This window comes from Alligator sinensis, unplaced genomic scaffold, assembly GCF_000455745.1.
Source record: "Alligator sinensis unplaced genomic scaffold, ASM45574v1 scaffold678_1, whole genome shotgun sequence".
Classification (NCBI taxonomy): Eukaryota; Metazoa; Chordata; order Crocodylia; family Alligatoridae; genus Alligator; species Alligator sinensis.
In genome coordinates, this window is record NW_005842006.1 from 1,875,136 (window position 1) to 1,897,056 (window position 21,921).

Genomic DNA, 21,921 nt, shown 5'->3' on the forward strand with positions numbered 1-21,921 from the left:
GATTCAAGATGGAAGTTCAGTTCTCTGTTCTTGCACAGGGCTTCTGTGTGACCTCAGGTTAGTCAGTCTCTCAGTCTTAATTCTCCATTCTTTGTCTTGTCAATTTAAATGGTAAATTATTTGGGACAAGATCCACTTCCATTTAGCATAGCAGGGTCTGATCTCATCAACTAGGACATCTGGATACTTCTGTAATGTAGGCAACATGGAAAAGTAAATATAGGATTTGGTTCACAAGTTTAAGCAGAGCACTAAAGAAGCCCTCTCTCATTGTAAAACTAAACATGTGTTTCAGGAGTCAATTCTCACTGATCTTGAATGGGCAGGAACCTATGGCTCTCTGGCATACTTGTCCAGGAAGCAACCCAAATTCTAATGTTTACCTCCTGTAACAGGGAACCCTAGCCCTGTTACCAGAAAGCAGGCTGGTCCCTTTAAGACCAGAACTTTCCAGGCACAGCCTGCTGGCAGGGTAGGGGTTAAAAGCTGAACCTTGCTGGCTAGTCAGGTGACTGGAAAGGGGCTGGCCCTGGACTTAGCAGCAGGTCTTGGGCAGCAGCTAAGGGGGAGGGAGTTTGTGTGTAAGTGCTCCATAGAGGGGTTTGGCTGCCTGTCCAGCTGCTGTAGGGGGAACTCCTGATGACTCCTAGAGAAGCTGTGGCAGTCCCACAAGGAGGAGCATAACAGGTGGTGGGAAGCAGGAGCACAGAGCCATGAAAAAATGTAAGCTGGCATATTGCTGCCTTTATTTATTTATTTATTTTTGTGGTTATTGCCCATGGACTTACTGTTTGTATTTTGACTGATAGACTGGTGGTTTGTGGTTGAGGCTGTAGGGGAAGAGGAGGCTTCATTAGCGCCTTGGGGTGCAGTCATAAAAAGCTGAAGGGCCTAGTGCAGTAGGGGGTGCAGCCATGTAGGGCCAGTAGCTCAGAGCTGGCTGCAGGATTTTGAAGCTGGGTCCTAGTGGGGGGATCTTGGCTAGTAGCCTGAGCTATGAGAGAGGGCCAAGCCTGAGGAGGCAGAGCACCCAACAACTTGGCATCCAGGGGAGGAGAGTGTAAGGGAGCCAGAAGGCCTGGCACCATAGTGCCAAAAGGAGGGCCATGGGCCTAGAGAGGATTAAGGAGCTAGAGCCTCAAAGTCAAACCCTACCTGGTGGGTTTAGGCTGGTAGGCCTTTCCAGAGAAAGACAGGGGGGCAAACCCTGTGATGGCTGAGAACCCCAACAGAGAAGTACAATAGGCAATCTCCCACTTGTAAGAACATCTAAATAATATTTACAAGATGTGACAGATGAGTAAAGGCAGGATACAAGATGAAGTCCCTTAATGCTTCACTTCTATCTTTCAAGGGTGCTCCTCATAGGTCACTAAAATGCCACTGGGGAGGGCAACCTGTAACACCTCCCTGGCAGGAAGCTGTGACAGCCATCAGCTATTCAGAGTACTCTAGAAGGATATGTTGGGTGGGATGATGCTTCTTTCCCTGGCTCTGAAGCAACTTGTGATTTGAGATGAGTACCATAAGGAATGTAGACTGCACAGTTTTAAAGGATGCAGCAGCTTCTTATGTCTCCTTGGATTCTCAAGAGGCATTTTTCTCAGATGGGTGGATTGGCTCTGCTACTGGTGTATTGGCTCCCTGAAGAGTTAAACACAGCAGTAGCTGATAAGGCTGCACAATTGTCTTGAAAATATATATTCTGTCCCAACAATTATATTGGTTATATTTAACAGCATAAATTTAGCACTGATTTTTGTTAGCTTAGTTTCCAGTTTATTTTTAAAGACCAATAATCCTTTTGAGTATATCTGATTATAAGGATAAAAGATGAGAACTGTTCTTTTTCTATCAACCTGGCCTTGATAGCAATGGTTCCTGTCCTAATTTGATTTCCACAGTTAATTACTTTGGCTTCATAAAGTCTGTTTTGGTCTATTTTTTTTTTTTTTTCTATATTCATGTATATGGAAAATTCAAAGCAACTTATCTAGAAATTGAAATGGGAAGGTTTAGTTTTTCTTACAAAACGTGAAGCCACTTTTTATTAAGCCTCATATTCTGCACTGTTTGCAGGTACAGCATGGGATCCCCAAAATGCAACTGACTACAATAGAGTTAAGAAGCATAAATAAAAGATTTAGAACACTTTAAGTTTTAATGACTTCTTAAGGCCATTTGTTTTCCAAGTCTTCAGTATGTAGATTTGGCTCCAGCAGGCACAACTGGCTTACAGGAATGCACTTGTAATATTTTATTTGACAAGACCCTTTTATACATGCTGAACTAGCCCTCTTAAGTCTCCTTGGTGTACAAACTTTGGGCCTAACCATGCAGTCTGTATGCTACCAATGAAATCAATAGGTGTGTAAACCAGCCCAGGAACCAAAAAACACTGTCCTGTTACAGGCATCCTAAATAAAACTAATTGACAGGTTCAGCATCTTGCACATGCCTTGCCCCAGATCTTAACTGACCCAGGACTTTCTGCAGAAGCTATTTGCTAAAAGATTATACTCTGTAGACTCTCTGCCTGATAGCACATGTGAACCAAGTCTCCTTTGACTGCAGGCTCCTGCAGAATCATTCCTCTTCCCTAGAGCTCTCCAATTCAGCTAAACTACTTGCTAGATTTTACAAAGACCATGTCATCTCCAAGCTACTAACCAATTCCTGGCTGAATTCAGAGCCTCAGTGGATCAGTCACAGGTGAAACTAGGTGGGACAGCTTCCCCATAGAGGACAGGAGAAGCACTGGCAGTTGCTATGCCTTGTGCATGTGATGGTGATGGAGGAGGAAGTGGAAACTCAGGCTTGAGAGGAAGAGTAGCAGCAGAGGTGAAGAGGCTGCTGGCTTTGTGGCTTGGCTCCTGGCTCTGATTCACTGTACTTCCTGCTCAGCGAAGGTAGAACTAAACTGCAGCTTGGAAAGGAGACGAGAGGCTGGGGTGGATTCAGGGGAATGTAGAGGTACTCTCTGAGCTCACCAGCTGGTCAGTACAGGCTCTGGTTGGAGCCATTTGCTTTTGCACAGGTCTGAAGCCCAAGGGATGTGTGTCTCTGCCATTGCCCCCTTCTGCTTTCCCCCCACTCACCATCCCTGTGCTGAATTTGGGGGTGGCAGTGCTCATCATCTGGGTTTCAGAGCCATGTGAAAGCCAGTGGCGCTGGCAAGAGCCCATACCAACTGGTGATCTTGGAGAGCTTCCCATATAAGCTGAGCTCTGGCAGGAGCCCACAGAGCAGAGGGGGTGGGCCACACACCCCCTCACTCCTCTCCTGGACCCACCTGTGGCAAAAGGCAAGACCTCTGGAAGGAAATCATCACAGCTGTATGCGAACATCCACATCAAGAGCCGCCAGACATCTCTTACTCCATGTTTGAAGACGCCTATCAGGTGAGGCTCAGGATCTGAAATAAGTCTGATCCATAGCAAACAATTATTGAAGGGAGGAAAAACTGTACTGCAGGATTTAAATTGGTGACATTTACCACTGCAAAGGGATACCAGGTACATTAGAATCTGTCCCATGGCCTAAGTTTTCACTAGAAAGTGACCCAGCTGTTATCCAGAACTTGCTCTGTTGAACTTGAAACAGAGTTCTGCTGAGCAGCAATCCCGGCTGGAATAATACACCACTGTAGAGAACACAAGAAACAACTGTGGAAAGCAAGAACTGTGAAACGGCTCATTTAAAAGTGCTAGGGACTAGACTTAAAAAAACCTGTAGAAGGCAAAAACCAGAAGTAATTAAAACTGCTCTCATCACATAGTAGCATGGTATCCAAGAGCAAAGAGTTCAGTATAGATGATCAGATGCCGCACTGGATTGTACATGCTCCAGGAACAGAGGGGGGAAAAAAAGTCAGGGGGGAAAAAAGCCCCCTCAAATAAATATATGCCTCTTTGGAGGGGACTTTACACAGCAAATCAAGAAACTAAATAACTCATCCTTGCTGAAGGAAAAAATGAGTTATCTCCTTTGCTGTATACAGTGTTTTTTGTACAGATTCACTAAAGGGAAAAGGAAGGGCAAACAGCAAGGAGACTCCATAATGTCTCAGAAGGATGCGGAAGAGAATTTGGCAGCACCTTGACATGTTCCTGAAACTTGGAATAGAAAAATGACTTGTGAAGAAAGAATGGTCCATGGTCCTTCGGTACTTTCCCACCCTCTAATCTGCAGATAGTTGATTGTAAGCACACTATGAGTAATGTCCCCATGGCTGCACATAGGATTTGGGTGGGCAGACCAACATGGACACCTGCACGAATGGCAGACTGCCTGGCCATCCTGAGATGTTGGGCAGTAAAAAAACATTTGGTTCATTTTCCAATTAACCAAAGGGGGAAAGGTATAATACTTAGTGCTGACAGTACTACTACAAAGGATGCTGCTGCATCTTTAGCCGAGTGTTAAGTTGTTGCCATTTGGCAAATGAAAGGGTGAACAAGTCTAGCCAGCATAGGTTTGTTAAGATGGCTTGATAGGATTTGTTCTGAACATCCTTCTTGGATAGGACAGCCCACATTGGTAGATAAAAGGAGATGTGGCGGACATGTACTTGGATTTGGAAAACCTTTTGGCACAGCCCAAAATGCCACTCTCATAAGGAAGTGGAATAAACATGGGCTAGATTGGGTGGGTGCATAATTGATTATTAATAGATATAGGGAAGAAAAACTAATGAGAAAATGGGAAAGCTGGCCTGGCAGTATTTGGGAGGATCTGAGGTTTATGGTGGATCACAGACTTGGCATGAATCAGCAATGAGATGTTGGCATAAGAAAAGCAGATACAAATTTGGGTTGCATTAACAGAACCACTGCAAGACACGGGAGGTGACGGTACCACTCTAGCTGGTGCCAAGCAGGTTGGGTAGTACTGGGTGCAGTTTTCAGTACGACATTTTAAGAAAGATGCAGACAAACTGGAGAGGGTCCAAAGGTGAGCAACAAAGATAATAAAGGGGCTTGAAAACAAGCTGTAAGGTATGCTTAACTAGATTAAAAAAAGAAAGTCAAGAGGACACATAATAGCAGCTTTCAAATACTTAAAGCTGCCCTGTGGAGAATAATTGTTCTCTGCCACAGAGGGTAGGGGAACAATGGGGAACACACAAAGCAATGGGTTTCGGGAAAAAGTTCTTAACTGTAAGAATAGGAAGACCATGGAATGAGCCACTTATGGGAGTTGTGCAATCTCCTTCATTGGAGGCTTTCAAGGAGAATTTAGAGAGAACCATTTGCAGGGGATGATTTAAGAATAGCAAATCCTGCATGATTCTTGATGTCTCTGCCAACACTATGATTCTCTAAATGGAGAGAGGGAGCAGCCTTATATTTTTCCTTAAATTGCAAATCAAAACCCCCAAAGAGGAGCACCAAACAGTGGACATCTACAAGCAGTATGAAGGTCCTAGTTGGCACAGGCACAGCAGGGTACTGCAGGACAAAAACAAGAACTACTGCACCAGGAAGTGCAGAACTTGTCAGTGGCAAAACCACCTGGGTACCCTCTGGCTTACTGCTGGGACCACGGTTGGCAGCCAAACAGACTTTTTATTCTTCTGCTATCACTGAGTGTTGGCCCACAAGGGGTTTGGTCTTGTTGTGAATGGTAGTGTTGAGGAAGGAGTTCTGAGGTGAATGACCTACAACTGCTGGCTGGGAATGCTACAGTTATTGTACGTAGCTAGGGGTGGAAGGGAGCCACCCTCGGGTCAGAAAGCAATGAGTTGATGAGAATGGTTTTCAGTTCTCCCCATCAGATTTTTTTTTTTTTTTTTAATAGCGATCTAGTTACCTGGTACCAAGAAAACTGGATCTGCATTTTTGGAAACACTGCCCAGAAATCTGTAGAGCATGTACATCTATCCATTCAGCTAAGTCAAGCACAATGAAGGGTAGGCTAACTTCAGACTCATTAGCAGACATTCATGAAGTAGTTTAAAAAAGGTCTATAGGAGAGTGTGCGAGGTTTGGATACTCTCTGGTGGGAAAGAGAAACTTTCAGTAATGTGGCACATGATTTTGTCACCCGTGCTACCCAAATGTAGAAATGTACAAAATTTCAGTCAGTAGCTACACTCTTTAGTCTTTATTCAAATGCATCTAGTGCAGGGGTAGGCAAAATACAGCCTGCACGCTGAATCTGGTCCATGGAGGGGCTTTGTTCATCCTGCAGTGGATCCCTTGGTCCTGCCTGGCCCAGGTGCCACCCAGCCATGGTGCATTCTGCTGCCCCCCTAGGCATGCACCAGGGCTCCATGGCAGGGAAGACCTTTTATGGAGAGTGGCACCTTCTGGCTGCCACCACTGCTGCCCCCAGCCCCATGGTACCAGTGGGGACCTGCGCCACACAGTCCTGACTGGCAGGGTTTGAACTCTCACCACTGCCATGCTGGGCAGCCCAGAGGCAGTGCTGATGCAAGGCAGCCCAGAGGTGTTGGTGATGCATGGTGTGGGCTCCAGGTGGCTGCACCTAGAACTGCCCAGCATCTGCAAGGGGAAAGGGCTGCTTTCCCCCTACACCAAACAACAGTTTCTGCCCAGCACCACTGCTGCTGCTCAGCCTGGATGGGTGAGTCTGGAGCAGGCTCGGGGTGTGCTGAGTCAGGGCTGTGCAGTGCAGGTTCCTGTTGGTACTGCGGGGCTGGGAGCAGCAGCAGCCGGAAGGAGCTGCTGCCACCTGGGCTGCCTAGAAAGGTAGTCCAGACACAGAGCCATCCCAGCTCCACTACGTGCCCAAGGGGCAGCAGGACGTACCATGGCCAGGTGGTGTGGAGCAGGTGCAAGGCAGGCAGGGGCTGCGCCTAACTTGCGGTGGTGGGGAGGTGTGACAGGGTGTGCAGGTGTGGAGCTGTTGCAGGGTGGGGGCAGGGGCAGGTGCTGACCAGCTTGGCGGGGAGTGCACACCACCATACCCTCACACCCACATGCCTCTTGGGGGAGCTCTACTCACTGCTACATGCACACACCTTAACACATACATGCAGCCACCCCCCCCCCCCAAATATACAAGAGAAAGACTTCATTTTGAGCTATTATGGAATCACCTCTGTATACACAGTGCAAATATACACAAATCAGGACAAAATATTTTTTAAAATAAAATGAAAATATATTATTGTGGATGTTTGTTTGGTTTTTTGGGGTATTTTTGTTTTGTTTTTTTAGGATATAATTTGTTGTTTTTTCTGGTTCCAAGATGGCAAACTCCTTTCCCAAAAGGAGTACACCCAACACACCAAGATTTCCAGGAGCCTAACCATCAAGTGTCGATGACAGAAGCCAGTGGTTTTTTTTGTCTCTGGGTTTATCTAATAACCCTAATGCAGCCCTTTCCAGTCTGTTTCTGTGCACACCTCCTGGAAACAGACACATGGAACAGCTCCACCTTGTGCAGACCTTTCAGGCCTGGCTTTGCATGAGGAGTGTATGGCACCTGCACCTGGCAGAGTAGCATCGCCCTCACTGAAAATCACGGAGGTAAGTTGAAGCAGTGCAACAGTGATTCTTAGTGAGGGCAACCACCAAATTAGAAAAATTGTGGAAGGGGCCCTGAATCTGAAAAGGTTGAAAACCTGTGGCCTAGGCTCTTGGTTTCTGCCTCTAAAGTTATGAGATCACATCAGGGTCCCAGCTCAATATTTATAGAAGAACTAAATAATGTGGCTGGGTGACAAACTTAAGGTTGCAATTTTGCAGTGGAAGCCAAATAGACACTTGGATTTAGGAAAAGGCCTGGAGAAGGAAGAGCAAACTGAGCATAGTAGCAAGCTCCTGTTGTCTTCCAGAATACCATCCCTGGGGGGGCCAGGAATTGGAAGCAGAAGTGGAAGAAAAGGGGAGTATAACAGGATGCATCTCCAAACTGCAGCTGTCATGCCCTTTAGCAGCCACACTAATCCCATTAGTCACTCGGTCTTTCCAGAGGTACTTCCCTAATCTCACCTACCATGTCTTGATGGAGAACTTGTATAAGTTTGGCAGGCTGCCCACAGAACTTCCAAGCAAGTCTGTATGTAGGTGTCTCACTTCACTCTGCTTGTCATCAGGGCACCTCGTGCTGGACTGATCTTTGACTCTGATTCTAAGAGAAGCAGCTCTCCCCTGGCCTCCGATAGCCCACTCCCACAACAGTTGGGGGGCCTCTGGAAGCCCACTTGGGGCTCTCTCTAGCTTCAGCTAGCAACAGCCCAGCTAGGGCTGTCTTTCCCACTCTGGCCCCCAGGCCTCAGTCACCCCTAACACACTTCACTACGCACAAAGTACCTTTCCCCAGGCACCTGGTGGCCTCCACAGATTCACAGAAGTTTAGGGCTGGAAGGGACCTCATGAGATCATCGGGGCCAGCCCCCCTGCTCTGACCAGGAAAGACTGCAGGGGTCAAATAACCCCAGCAAGGTGTGAGTCCAGTCTCCTTTTGAAGATCTCCAGGGTAGGTGCCTGCACCGCCCTCACTGGGAGTTTATTTTAGAGTCTGTTCACATGAACTGTGAAGACGATTTTCCTTATATCCAGTCTGAAACCTTCTACAAATTTGTAACTGTTCCTTCTGGTTTTCCCCTGGGGCACTTCAGTGAATAGTTGTTTGCCTAGCCCCTGATGCTCTCCCCTGATATATTTGTAAGCTGTCACCAAATCCCCCCGAAGTCTTCACTTTTCTAGGCTAACAGTCCCATATCTGTCAGCGTTTCCTCATGGCTTGCTCTTCAGGCTTCTAATCATATGAGTGGCTCTTCTCTGAACTCTCTCAAGCTTCTTCACATCCTTCTTGAAGTGCGGCACCCAGAACTGGACGCAATACTCCAGCTGCAGCCTCACCAATGCTGAGTAGAGCAGGAGAATAACTTCCTTAGTTTTGCTTGAGATGCATCAGTTGATGCATGCCATTGTATTGTTTTCTCTGCTAACTGCACCCTCACACTGGTGGCTTATATTAATTTTATAGTCAGTTTTGCCCCCCAGGCCCCTTTCGGACTTGGTGCTAGCTAATGTAGCACCGCCAAGCCTGCAAGTTTGTTGTGGATTTTTCCTCCACAGATGGAGCACTTTGTGCTTCTCAGTTCTAGTCTGCCCGTCTAACTAATCTGTCTAGGTCTACCTGGATCGTCAGCCTACCCTGATGCGTGGCTGCACTTCCCCAGAGTTTAGTGTCATCAGCAAACTTTGCCAGTGTGCTTTTCACCCCCACAACCAGATCATTGATAAAGATGTTGAAAAGCACCGGCCCAAGTATTGAACCCTGGGGGACCCCACTGGCTACCTTCCTCCAGGTTGACATAGATTCATCTATTAGTACTCTCTGGGTCCAACCCTGCAGCCAGTTCCCCACTCATCTGACTGTTAAATTGTTGAGCCCATAGTCCCCTAGTTTTACCATGAGAGCCTCATGTGGCACCACGTCAAAGGTCTTCCTAAAGTCCAAATAAATAACATTGACCTCATCTCTCTTATCCAGGTGGTGAGTAACCTGGTCATAGGAGATGAGGTTAGTCAGACATGACCTGCCCATGACAAAACCATGCTGGTTGTCATTCAGAATTTTGGCTTCTTCTAACTAATGACATATGGACTCCTTGAGAAATTTTTCGAGGATTTTTCCTGGGATTGATAGCTTCATAGCTTTTAGGGTCGGAACGGACCTGAACAGACCATAAAGTCCGCCCCCCTGCCCTGGGCAAGAACAAGTGCTGGGATCATAATACCCCAGCCAGATATCTATCCAATCTCCTCTTGAAGACCAGGCTGACTTTTGAGGTCAGGTTAATTAACCTGTAGTTCCCTGGGTCCCCTCTTCTCCCCTTCTTGAAGATTATCACAGCACTGGACCTCTTCCAGTCTTCTGGGACCTCTTCTGAGCACCACTAATTCTCAGAGGTTCGCCAGTGGACTTTTTTAAAGTCAAGAATTTGTACCTTACTGACAGATTTCCCAGCCCTATGATGGACAGTGCAAGTGATAGTGTCATGGTCACTATTGCCTAGGTTACCCTCTATCATCAGATCACTCACTAGGCTGTTATCCCCTTTGGCCAAAACTAAATCTAGGACATTTCCTCTGGTTGGCCTGCATGCTTCCTTAGACAGGTAGAACTTGTCAATACAAATCGGGATCTTCCATCTCCCTCATCAGCCACTCCCATGCCACACAGCAAAAACAGAAAAATCACGTGCAACAAACAATTTATGCACTTTTTACTATAATGCTTGCACCGAGCTCCTTCTCCCTTCAAAATCTGGGCCAGTCTAGACCTGTCCTGGTCTGAAGCTCTGTTTTAAATCTCTTGACTGGTTCCACCCCTTCTAGTCGCCAGGCTCCCCTTCCCTACTGGGGCACAGAGATTCCTCCTCTGCTAATTAATGGTCTTACTGCACTGCCTTGCTGTCTGCCCCTGAAGCCTGTACCCTACTAGCAGGAAAACAACTCTAGTCTGCCTCTGCAGCCTGCAGTTTACAAACTGGAGTCTTGCTGCCTTCTAATTCTACCACTTAGCCCCACTCTGTCACAGGGGTTGGGGCCTCTTTTACAGGAAGCTAACCAATGTACTTGAGACCTCAGCATGAGCATCTACAGCACTGAGGAATACCACAGAAAAAGGGATCCACAAAGACATGTGTTTTATCAGCAGGTGCTGGAATACTAAATCTGTTCAATTTGATGAATGGCACCTTCCTGCCTGAAGCCCTGTGGCTCCTAAGATGGAGAAGAGAACCTTTTGTGTGCTTTTGGATGTACTACCCATGTTTCCTGTAGCATAAAGTTTTTTAATAATGAAAACCAGAATATCAGTCAATAGGCAGTAAATTAAAATTAATTATAGGTAGTCCTGGATCACAACTTCTGAAGAGTCATGAAGCTTTACCTCATTAAAAGACGTACAGCTGAACTCTTTGTTAGTTAATATAAGTCACTAGCAAGTTATCGTTCTCAAGGTCATAATGCTTTTGTGTATGATTAACTGTTCATTTAGAATAATGTTCTTTCAAAGTTGGACGTTACTTTATAGACTTCATAAGTCTATTATAATGAAACTTGATGTGGTGTAATGCAATATCTATTCTTTAGAGGGCTGTTTCTTTCAAAGAAATAGTCATAAGAGTTTGAAAACTTCAATTTCTGAAAGAAGAAGATAAGCTTGTAAACTATTAGCTGGTAAATACAGAGCAGAAGTCTTCAGAAAAAATTGTCTGTTAGAAGCCTTTCAGACCATATTTTTTTTCATCTGTGTTCCGCCCAGATAAGACCCATTTGAATATAAATCTTTATAAAAAATGCTTCACATATGGCAAATAAAAGCATTTACTTTTCCTTATGTGGTGTTTTATGAAATGTTCCTGCTCATAAAATATCTATTTTAAAAGCAAACAAATGAAGGCACCCAAATAGCAATCATGGTCACAATAAAAACATCAGAGTTGAGATGCGGGAGTTGCAGCATTACGCAAAAACTGGAAGTTATTTTCTCTTTAACAGGACCTGTGTGAAAACTAAGTGATCAGTTATCCACCAGAAGATCTCATTATAACCCACTTTTTACAAAGAGAATATGAAAATGATAATTAACTCATGTACAGTCTAAAGGAATAAGAGTGTGCAATAGCATGAAGGCTGCTTAGGATTCAAAATCCTGGCTTGTTTGAAGTCCAGAGAAGCTTGACATTGATTGCAAATGAGCTAAGGTTTGGCCTTGGAGGCCTATTCTAAAGCCTCCTGAAGTGAATTAATTCTTTCTATTGCTTTCCAGGAGTCTTGGATGAGCCCTAAATGATTTGCTAGGATGTGCTATGCATCACAATGTATTTGGGCTGTGGGCTGTGAATTGCAACAAAGGAATCTTTTGTAAGTAGCTCCAGCGTTACCTACAGTAAAGTTCTCATTGCCTCTACTCTACTTTCATGCTGTAGGCACTGTCCAGTTGGAAAGGTCCAGTGCAGTTTAAATGAGTTGTGGAGAACCCATGTGAAGGAAGGAGTCATGCTCCTGTGCATGTGTATGTGGCAGTAGAGTTGGTTGAATTCTTTTCTGTTCATGTATCAGCTGGTAAATGGGGGCACCCTTCTTTCTGTTCAGAAATTTTTCCTTGCACAACTGTACCCAGTATTTCCAAGTGTTCTAGCCACAACCAACTGGCCCCTTTTAAAGGAATTTAAAAAGTTATGTCTCCATAGTCTGACTCTGCATCTTCATAACTAGGGCATTGGCCAAGGACATGGTCCAAATTGGTCTCAAATATCTATGCTGTCCAAGTTTTATAACTCCTAGGTTTTTCTGCTCCCAAACTTCCACTGGGGGCCTGAGAGAGCATCCCAATGAGAAACTGGTGGCAACTGATGGTTCTGTGAAACATTTTGATTTCAACAAAGCATCATATTTTGACAGGAAAAAATATTTGTCAGAAGTGTTTTGGCCCGCTCTGCCAATATGCTGAGAGACAGACTGTGCACACGGAAGAGTGCCAAGCAAATGACAGCTGTGGAGTCTAGGAGGGAGTTACAGGGGGAGCTGGGGGAGACTTCTCTTTGAGGCAGGAGTAGTCCTTTTCCCATGAATATCTTGGCTCTACAAATTTGGCCTCTTGCTTGTACCCCCAGACTAAATGCAGTGCCCAAGCTCTTCCATCCAAGCACCATCTCATATTTTCTCTGAAAAGATTGCTTCCTTTCCTTTACCTCACCTTTAATGTCCAAACAGCATAACACTCACTTCTGTGTTCACAAGATGGGCTAACCACTGAGATGGAAAATGAATACACTGAAAACGCTGAAATCAAACCCTCCCCACCACCTTTCACTGTTAGTGATGAGATAGTTCCGTGGTAGTAGCTTTTATGGAGGCAAATGACTGGGAGAAGATTGCTGAGAGGACTGAAGCACTTGGAAACAGTCTATAAAGTGTGTAATGAAGACATCTGAGAAAAGAAAACCCTAATATGCAAAGGAAAGAAGAAACCGTAGGAAGAACTCTGCACCATTTACAATTGTTTGAGACAAACTTCATATGTGATAAATGGTGAAGGGATGGTCACTCAAGAATTGGGCTCTGTAGCCATATGCAGGTGTTCAGTGACCCGACCCCTCACTTGGCGCAATTTTGTTGACTTGCAAGACAGACAGAGATGCCGCCTACTACTAGTAGCTTTTAATTTCGTGCATGTAGATGCTTCACATAGTACCAGTTAGAATATAGTGAAGAAGTCTGTTCTTTTCCTCCCTAAACCAGGAGTTTCTATAATTTTATGAGAGAGTAGATTGCAAGATTAGTTTGGAAAGCTCAAGAACTGGAAGACTGAAATACCTCAGGATCTTGGGTGCTTCTTGTCACAAACCTACAATGATATAGGTGTTTGTGGGTCATTTTACACATTTTCTGGAGTTTATTTTATTGATATGTCACGTGTAGTCTCTACATATAGGTAGCATCAAGCCGTGTTCAGCTTTATCATTCTTATGTTTATATGAATTGTGGTATTTGACATTGGTGTCATGCTGGTATATATTTTTATATTTTAGCCAAGGATGTTTAGTAAGGCAGTGATGAACTTAAGTGTTCCTCACCTGTTCACAATTAAGGGAAGCAATCTGAGAACTAGCATCTGATGTGAGTTTTACCCATCTCACTGTGGGGAAATTAGGTGAGAGAGTATATTTAGGGTACTGGATTAGAAATCTTCACCTCTAGAAGGATGGAAATATTCTCTTGGTCTTAATTAGAGTAGGAAAGATTTTTACCCTGGGTGTAAAAATCAGGTTAGGCACCTGAGGGGCACTGTGATGCCCCCTGCATCTTTACTAGGCTCTCTCTGTGCCTTGTCTCTCTGGGTCTCTCTCTGCCTTCTTGTCTGCCACATGTCACCTGACTGACAATTCAAAACACCCATGAGACATGGGGCATGGTGTAGGGGCAGACTGGAGCCACGCAATATGTCCTTGAGGTATACAAGGTTGAGCCCACAGTGTTGTCTCACCTGTGGTCAATTCTCGAGCTTGTATACCTCAAGGGCGTATTGCATGGCTCCAGTCTGTCCCTACACCACACCCCATGCCTTGCGGGCATTTTAAATCACCAGTCAGGTAGGATACTTGTCCCTGAGCCTCCAGGCCACCTCAGACATTTGTTCCATTCTTGAGGTTTCTGTCCTCCCAGCTTCTGCCCCTCTTCTCTGGCTGGACCCTTGCCCAACGCCCACTGTTCTAGCAGGGCCCAAGGCTTGGAACTCAAACAGGAGGGCTAACTTAAACAAAGGCCACGTGCCCTGTTAGAAGCATTCGCTCTCCACCCCAGGTAGCATTCCCATTCCCGGGTCTGCAGAGTGGCTTACCCTAATTTCTGGGTCTTTCAAGGGCCCTACTGCCATGGGTGCCATTCTTTGTGGTTCCCAGGACTAGCTTCCCTGATTGGTGTAGGTTCTGGTCTTATATAGTCCAAGCATGAGCCCCCTTCTCATCATGCAACTCCCCTGACCTGCCCACAGGGCTGTTTCCTAGCCCCTGCGCTGCTGGTTACCTGTGCCCAAGCTATAAAGACCCTGCCCTTAAAGGGGCCATGCCACCTTTCAGTAACAGGGCCAGGATTCCCTGTTATACTGGGTAAATGTGCATGCATAGGAGGGGGACAGGAAGTTTTATATGCATAGTGTGGGCTCCCCAAGAATCCAACATGTGATGTATGTAAATGACCAGATAAGAAACTACTTAAATTTGCCTGAACAGCAAGCCTGGGTCTTCTGAGTTTTGGCAAGCCATTGAAGGCCGCGTGACAGGCAGCCAGAGGCAGATAAATATTAATTTTCTAAATGTTTAGGGGCCCTGCGGGCTGGATACAATGGCCTGGCGGGCTGCATGCGGCCATTGTTCTAGCTGGCAAAATCCCCTCTGCTGATGACTAACAAGACCTAGTGAGACAGGTATAGCTGAGGTTCCAGAGGTCAGAGAGGTGACTTTTGGAGCATCTTAGTCTATTCTCAGTAGTCAAGCAGCAGATGGCAGAGAGGGATTGGGGGCAAAACTCAGAAGGTGTGGGAACACCCTGGGAGTGTGTCTGAAAAGTGCCCTTTGCTGCATCCAGGGCCAGGGAGTGTCACACTTACCCTGAGTCTCAATTTTTTTTTTTTTTTTTTTAGTTCATTCATCACTAGTACTAACTGCGCTTTATAATTCCCAGTAGGAGGAGTAATGTTACTCTCCCCCCCACCTTCTTACAAGATAGAAACTTAGTATACCCAAACCTTACCTATTGAGAGCCCCATGTTTGAAATAGTGCCGTGTCCCCTAAATGGTTTTCAGATGAATGAAATTACAATTAAGTAATGTACTGAATTTCTGCATTAACAGAAAACTTCTCCTTTAAGTCAGGTCCATTATCCACATGGATGAGGGCTGCTAGACACTTTCTTCAGATTAGACAATTCAGCAAGGCATACATATAAAAATGTTGCTATTTGAAGCCTGATTTCTGGCTTAAAAACTTATGTGCACAGAGTAACACATCTTTTTGAGTTAATAAGGCTGAATAATTACTAGATACAATGCTTTTTTTGAAGCAAAGAAAAGGACATTCTGAAAAGAAACAGTTCCTGCAATTAAGCTGATAAAGTAACTCTTGCTGATGATTTTGGATTCACAGTTCTTAAAAGCTTCATTTAATATGATGAATTGCTTCCATCATTTAATCTCTGAAGCATTTGTTTTGTGCCAGGTGTACTTATCATACCTCATATGAAGTATGTATAAGAAATTGTTGTCAATAGTTTGTGCTTTAGTCAGAAGGATAGCTTTGAAAGTGTCTGAATTATAGAGAGTCATAGAGAAGCAGGGCTGGGAAGGATCACCAGAGGTCTAGTCCAACCTTCTGTCTGATGCAGTAGCATCCACCAAACTATCCTATACGAAGATGCTAAAATAGGTTAAGTGAAGGAGCCTGGAGAGATCACATCATGTTTTGATTGAGACAGAATCAATATTATATTGCATTAATGTAACCATAAGTCTGTGCCTACATTGATTCTGTGCCACGTCTTAGAGTATCACTGAGAAGCATGGTCGGCCTACTCATTGTTGCTCTCCATGTTACAAAATCCAACAGTTAGGCAATAGGCTTCGGAGAGGTGCCGAGTGCATGCCCAGAACCACACTGAGGATTTATATCTTAGACACAGTTATGGCACTCTCTTAGAGCCACTCTAGATTAGTTTCATTGCCCAGTTTCTTAAATTTGGCATGCCCAGAGTAGGAGCAACTGGGACAAGCCTAGGGACAGTGTAAACTAGCGAAAACTGGTCTTTGTGAGAGAATTTCTTAGGGCCTTGTTACACATTGCACTTTGAGCTGTTCAAATGTTGATCAGTGTTAGTGCTAGCTCAGGTTTGGAGCAGTCACATCTTGGTCATGTCCAGACAAGCGCAGATGTTTGTTTCCCCAGGGACAAGTAACAGAGGCACACCTTGTGCTGCTGCTACTTGACCCCAGGGAGCAACTGTGCCCAATGCACTCTGGTGCAGAGCAGGGGATCTCCAGTGTCAAACTCCCCCCACCATGCTGCAAGGTAGCAGTGCAGCAAACACCTGCATGTACAGTGTATGGCACCACAGATGGGTCTGTGGCGCCACAGATGGGCCTGCAACACCATATCCACACTTGTCTGGACGTGGCCCATAAGGCTAAAAACCTTCTTTGACCCCCAAGTGCACCGTTGTGATTTGCCACTGACTAGAGGGCTGGTGAGCAGGGACCTGACGAGGAGCTACAGCTGTGAGTTGCCACTACAGGGCTGGTGAGCCAGGACAGGCTTCTATCTCTGCTCTCTGTGGAGGTGTGAGAGATGGGGTTGTCAGGGTGGCAGGAAAATGAAACTGGGAGATGGTTAATGGGATGGGGGGGTAATGAAATGTGAGGAGGAAAGGAAATGAGGGTGGAGGAAGGGTGGTGAAATGAAGGAAGCTGGCTACTGAAGGATAAAATAAAAAGGAAGTAAAAAAAAATTAAAAACAAATAAAGTAAATTAAAGAAGGTCTCATGCTTTAATAAACTGGGATTTGGGACTGGTGTGTGAGGAGTGCTGGTTGTGTTTCCCAGGGTGGTTGGGAAGTGGGAGCAGTGAGGGAAGGTGCTTTGGGGGGAGCTATTCCCCCAGTCCCAGGAAGGAAGACCTAGCTCATGGGGTCCTGATCTGGCCCCCTATCTTGTCCTCCCCAATCAACCTAGGCCCCAGTCCTGGACCTGTCCATGCCCTGAGACCTGCTTAGCTGGCATGTGCTCTGTAAGCTTTTTGCATGGGGTTGCATCGCTGGGGTGGGACAGTCACCATGCCAGGGACAGGAGAAGGAGTTGGCTTGGTGCCAGAACTGCCCCTTGGGCAGTGGAAGTCCAGGGGTGGAAAGTTGACAGAGTTGGCAATGTTGATGGACTGCAACTTGGGCAGCTCATCTGTGGGGAGTGTTCATATATTAATGGAACATGAGCTGGGCAACATGGATAAATATGGGGTAGCATAACTTTCAGTCCCCTGAAAGTGTACTTAAAACTAGTTTCAGGTGTTAACGTGTGGACGTGTGTGGACAATCCAGGGCTTAAGAGTTCCAGGAGCCAGCTAAAATGAATGTGTAACAAAGCCCTTCATTTAACAAGCAACGATGTACACGCTGAGGTCCATCTAAAGTATGTGGAAGCCAGAATGTGTATGCAAAAGAATTCAGTAATGAAAAATAAAATACTAGTCCTTTCACATAGAAATAAATCCTTACACCCTTTCCAGCAAAATAAAAAAGGATGTTTTTTCATCATTGTTTGTTGTCTGGCTTAGCGACAGGTATCTAGGGGTTATGTGACTTTTCTGCCTATTCACAAAGACAAAATGACAGAAAGGTCAGAATTGTTTTTAATAAAAACCTTGCTACTCTAGAGCAAGTAGGCACATGATCATCAGTAGGATGTCCCGCCCACCCCCATCAAAGAGAGAATAAGTGGAATAAGTGCAGACTAGGAACGAATGTTGGCCCAAATCTTGTTCCCTCTTATACTGACGTAAAACTGGAATAACTCTCTAGAAGCAAGAAGAGTTATTCTAGGTTAATACAATAATACTCTCTTTTTTTCTTTCTTTTTTTTTTGGTTTGTATCACGTTAATATATTTCAAAGCAACCCCTTTCATATATTCATTTGTCCTGTTCATATGAACATACTGAGACCGAATTCAGTCAACCAGGGGTGCCACAGCTGCAGCCCTCAGGCCCACAGAGCCCCACAATCTGGTCCCCAATGCTGCCCTTGGGTACAGATTTGATCCACACTCTGCATGCAGTGAGCACTGGACCAGCTTCACATGCAAGGCCCATGGCAGCAGGGCCAGATGAGTTTGACACCCCTGTATCAAATCACTCACAGCCTTCATCTTTCCATTGAGGCAGAAGAGTTATGGAATAGCTCATTGTAGAACATGCCACTTCATAAGAAAGTCATACTGCCTAATGGAACAGCCAATTCAACCCTCAAAGTGCTCACTTGCCTCACTAAAACTAGCACAGCACTTAGTATATATCTGGGTGGGGGCAGAACGGGCCTCAGCAACATTCATTTGGGAGCGGGGGGAGGAAACACACTCAAAATGCCAGAGACATCTGTCAACTCCATGTGGCAAGGACCTTCTCCTGTTGGTGCTCTACCTTCTGAAACAGTCCTGCAGTGACAGTTATGGTGTAGGTGATGCTCCTCATCATATAGGAGCGCACACCCAGCAAATGATGAGGACGCTTAAAGATACTAGTGCCATGGTCTGAGCAGACTCTGGGTCATGAACTATTATCTAGACTCACAAGCAGATTTTCTGGGAGTTGAGTTGGGCGTGTTTTGTGACACGTTTCCTAAAACAAGATGGTTTTCAGGATGCCTTAGAAGATCATTTACATGTTTAAATAAAAAAAGAAGTATAAATACAACATGAATGCATAAAGGAAGGCATAATGCCTTTCCAACATTCACTGAGGGAAAACCACCACCAACTGAGGGTGCAGACAGAAGTGCAGGAAGCATTTTGAGTTACAATGATCCCCCGAGCCAAACAGAAGTTCACTGATATTTTGATTAGCTCTTCTCTCAAACATCATTCTCTTCACTTTCTTCCTTTTCTCCCATAATCCTCATGTCCCTATGGCTTCATTTTGCTTAATTTGTATGTAATACTCAAAAGTCTGGAGTTCAACAAACCGAGAGGGAGACATCTTTGTAGTAGAAAATATTGCTCTATTTTTTTTGTAACCAAAAAGAGTGGAATATCAAGATCTGGAATTTTCTGAGAGGTGCCTTGAATAGAACAAGGGTGCCTTGAGTCTAAGAAAGTTGAGAACCACTACTCTAAAGGTATTTTGCCAGAAATAAATCTATATCCCCTCTGCCTTTCTTCTCCACAACACATGATCATCACGTTAAATTCCCTGCAGGAAGGTCTCTATCTGTAAAAACATTGTTTTCTGTGAGTCCCGTTATGCCCTGAAACTCCAAAATCTTGTCCTTCACCTATGAAAAGTTTAGGATCAAGGGGATCCCCATCTAATTCAAGAACTGTGGTTGCTTTTCACAGTTTGTTTACATATTGATCTACAATTAAGTCTGAATCCTTATAATTCATTTAACTTATAAATTGAAGTATAATATGGCCTCACCAGGTACAAATTGCAAGTTAGTTCAAATAAAAGTGTCTCTGTTATGCCCTCGTATATTGAATGGTTCACATTCTGTTGTCTGCAAGCCAGTTCTTCTGCTGGCAGTCTCATTTTCTTTTCAAGGCTTATCTTCATGCCATTACTCCCATATAAATAGATTCTAACTTAAAAATAAGCTTTCTTAGATATTTTATTAGGCATCTGGTCTCATCTTCTGACACCTGTTCTTAGTTTTCAAGCTATAATAAAACATGTGTATGCACACACACCTTTGGTTAACTAAAGAATAAAAATAAATGATAAAAAATGATAACAATGCATGGTATTCTTTACATTCGAGTGCCTTCTTTTCATTAGAAAGGCACAGGCAAAAAATGTCAAGGTATTTCTTTGGGAACAGACTTTATTTCCTGCATTAAGGATGAAATAATTATTTTTACATGGTTTTAAGCAGGGTGGTAAAATGTGGGCATAATATAATGTATCACTTTTAAATGTCACGGCTTATACTAAAGGGGTGTTGTATTGGTTGTTAAAGGTCAAAATCTCAGAAGCAAAATTTAAAGTAGGAACATTAAACAGAATGGACTGTGCAATGTCATGCTCGTAAAACAATGAAGCCAATGGAATCCCCAAACCTTGAAGCCTCCAGACATGCCACCAAATCCCATTCTGGTGCACAATTTAGAAGAAAGATGATCTAAAGTAACATGCAGCTGAAATGTAAAGCATTTGGAAATGAACCAATACTTGTTTTTCTTCCTTGGATAGCAGTTAGCTGTTTTTATAGGATTTGTTAGAACATCCCCGAGTTGAGATGGAAACCAGCATTTGTATAGATGATCCATATTTAGGTGTAAAATAAAAGCAAAAAAAATCTTTAAATATTCATGAGTGGCAAGTATATAGGACCCCAGTCCTGTATGCTGCTCTGCATAAGCAGATTTCTGTATCTGAAAGGATGGAGATCTCACGTGTACATATTTCTGCTCTGAAGGAAATGCCTGCAGGATCATCATCATACAAGGTACATTTATTTGCTCCTTTTCTTAATAAAAGAAGAGAGATTTTTAAAAAATGCTTGTTGGTTCTCTTTATACAGGAATAAGCGCTAAATAGCTGAACTACAAAGACTAGCAAATGCATAGCACTAAATTTAATGACATCTTTACTGAATGAGAGAGAAAAAAAATGCCAGGCATAAATAGCCTACTTAACTTGAAATGATTGTTTAGCATTATTTCACCAGCATCTGAAAGAGATCTGTGAACAGGACACCAGATCTACCTGAGTCAAAAGAAATTCTGGGCATTTTTTTAAGCTTCTGTTGCCTTACCTACATCATTTAATATCTTGTATGTTCTATTACTACTGTCCTATTTTTTTCTGAATGTCACTACACTACTTTCAGAAATGTTCATAACTTTTATAAAAGTTTTCATAAAACTTTCATAAACTCTCTCTTATTTTGAAGAGATGAAGATGGAGTCATACTAGTGTTCCTAGCCTTCATCTGGTATCCTCTCAGCTTTATCTGGAAGACTACTTCCAACCAAAAGACTCATGAAAATGAAGTTAGAGTTATTCACACTGAGGAAGGATTCTTACAGATTGTTAACCTTTCTGTATGAATAACTAGCTCTCTCAGTTAAAGAGGAGTAGCTATACTGGATCAGACCCAAGGTCCATCCGGTCCAGCATGCCGTCTCCAACAGCTGCCAGCCCCAGACGCTTCAGTGTGCAAGAAACCTTGTCAACATGGATCACAGTTTGCCATAACTGCAGGCCAGAAATCTTGGTCCCCTTTCCTCTCCCTCCCCCTGGAGCAGCCAGCTGCCTGCACTCAGTCTCGCTACCGATTCCCGACCCTTCTGCAGCAAGGGAGGCATAGACACAGCAAAGCAGCAGGCTCTTCAGCAGAGGGAGTGCTGAAAAGGGGATGGGTGGTACATGCAGCTTCATGCCACTGATCCCTTGTGCTAGACCAGACTTGTAGGGCCTGGACTGGACCTCTTCGCAGGCCAGACCTGACCTGTGGGTCATAGGCTGCTGACCACTGCATTAGACAGACATGAGATGATCTGCCCTCCTTCTATTAGGTCACCTTCTAATCTCAAAAGTTGAAGATCCCTTCTATGTTTGGTTTAATTACAACAACCCTGGATACACTTGATCTCCATCATCCAAGGTGTTTTGGAATCCTGTTAATTTTTTGGCTTCAACAATGGCAGGGGCTTTCCTAATCTAATTATTCC

At 44.4% G+C, this 21,921-nt stretch overlaps 1 long non-coding RNA gene across 1 annotated transcript in view; it reads left to right on the forward strand.

Annotated features, from left to right (window-relative positions):
• Positions 1-582: 582 nt before the first annotated feature.
• The window catches only part of LOC102368519, a 35,349-nt gene continuing 14,010 nt past the window's right edge, over positions 583-21,921 (forward strand). The window contains exon 1 of the long non-coding RNA XR_323610.1: positions 583-723. This is a non-coding gene — a long non-coding RNA (uncharacterized LOC102368519). The remainder of the gene's footprint in view (positions 724-21,921) is intronic.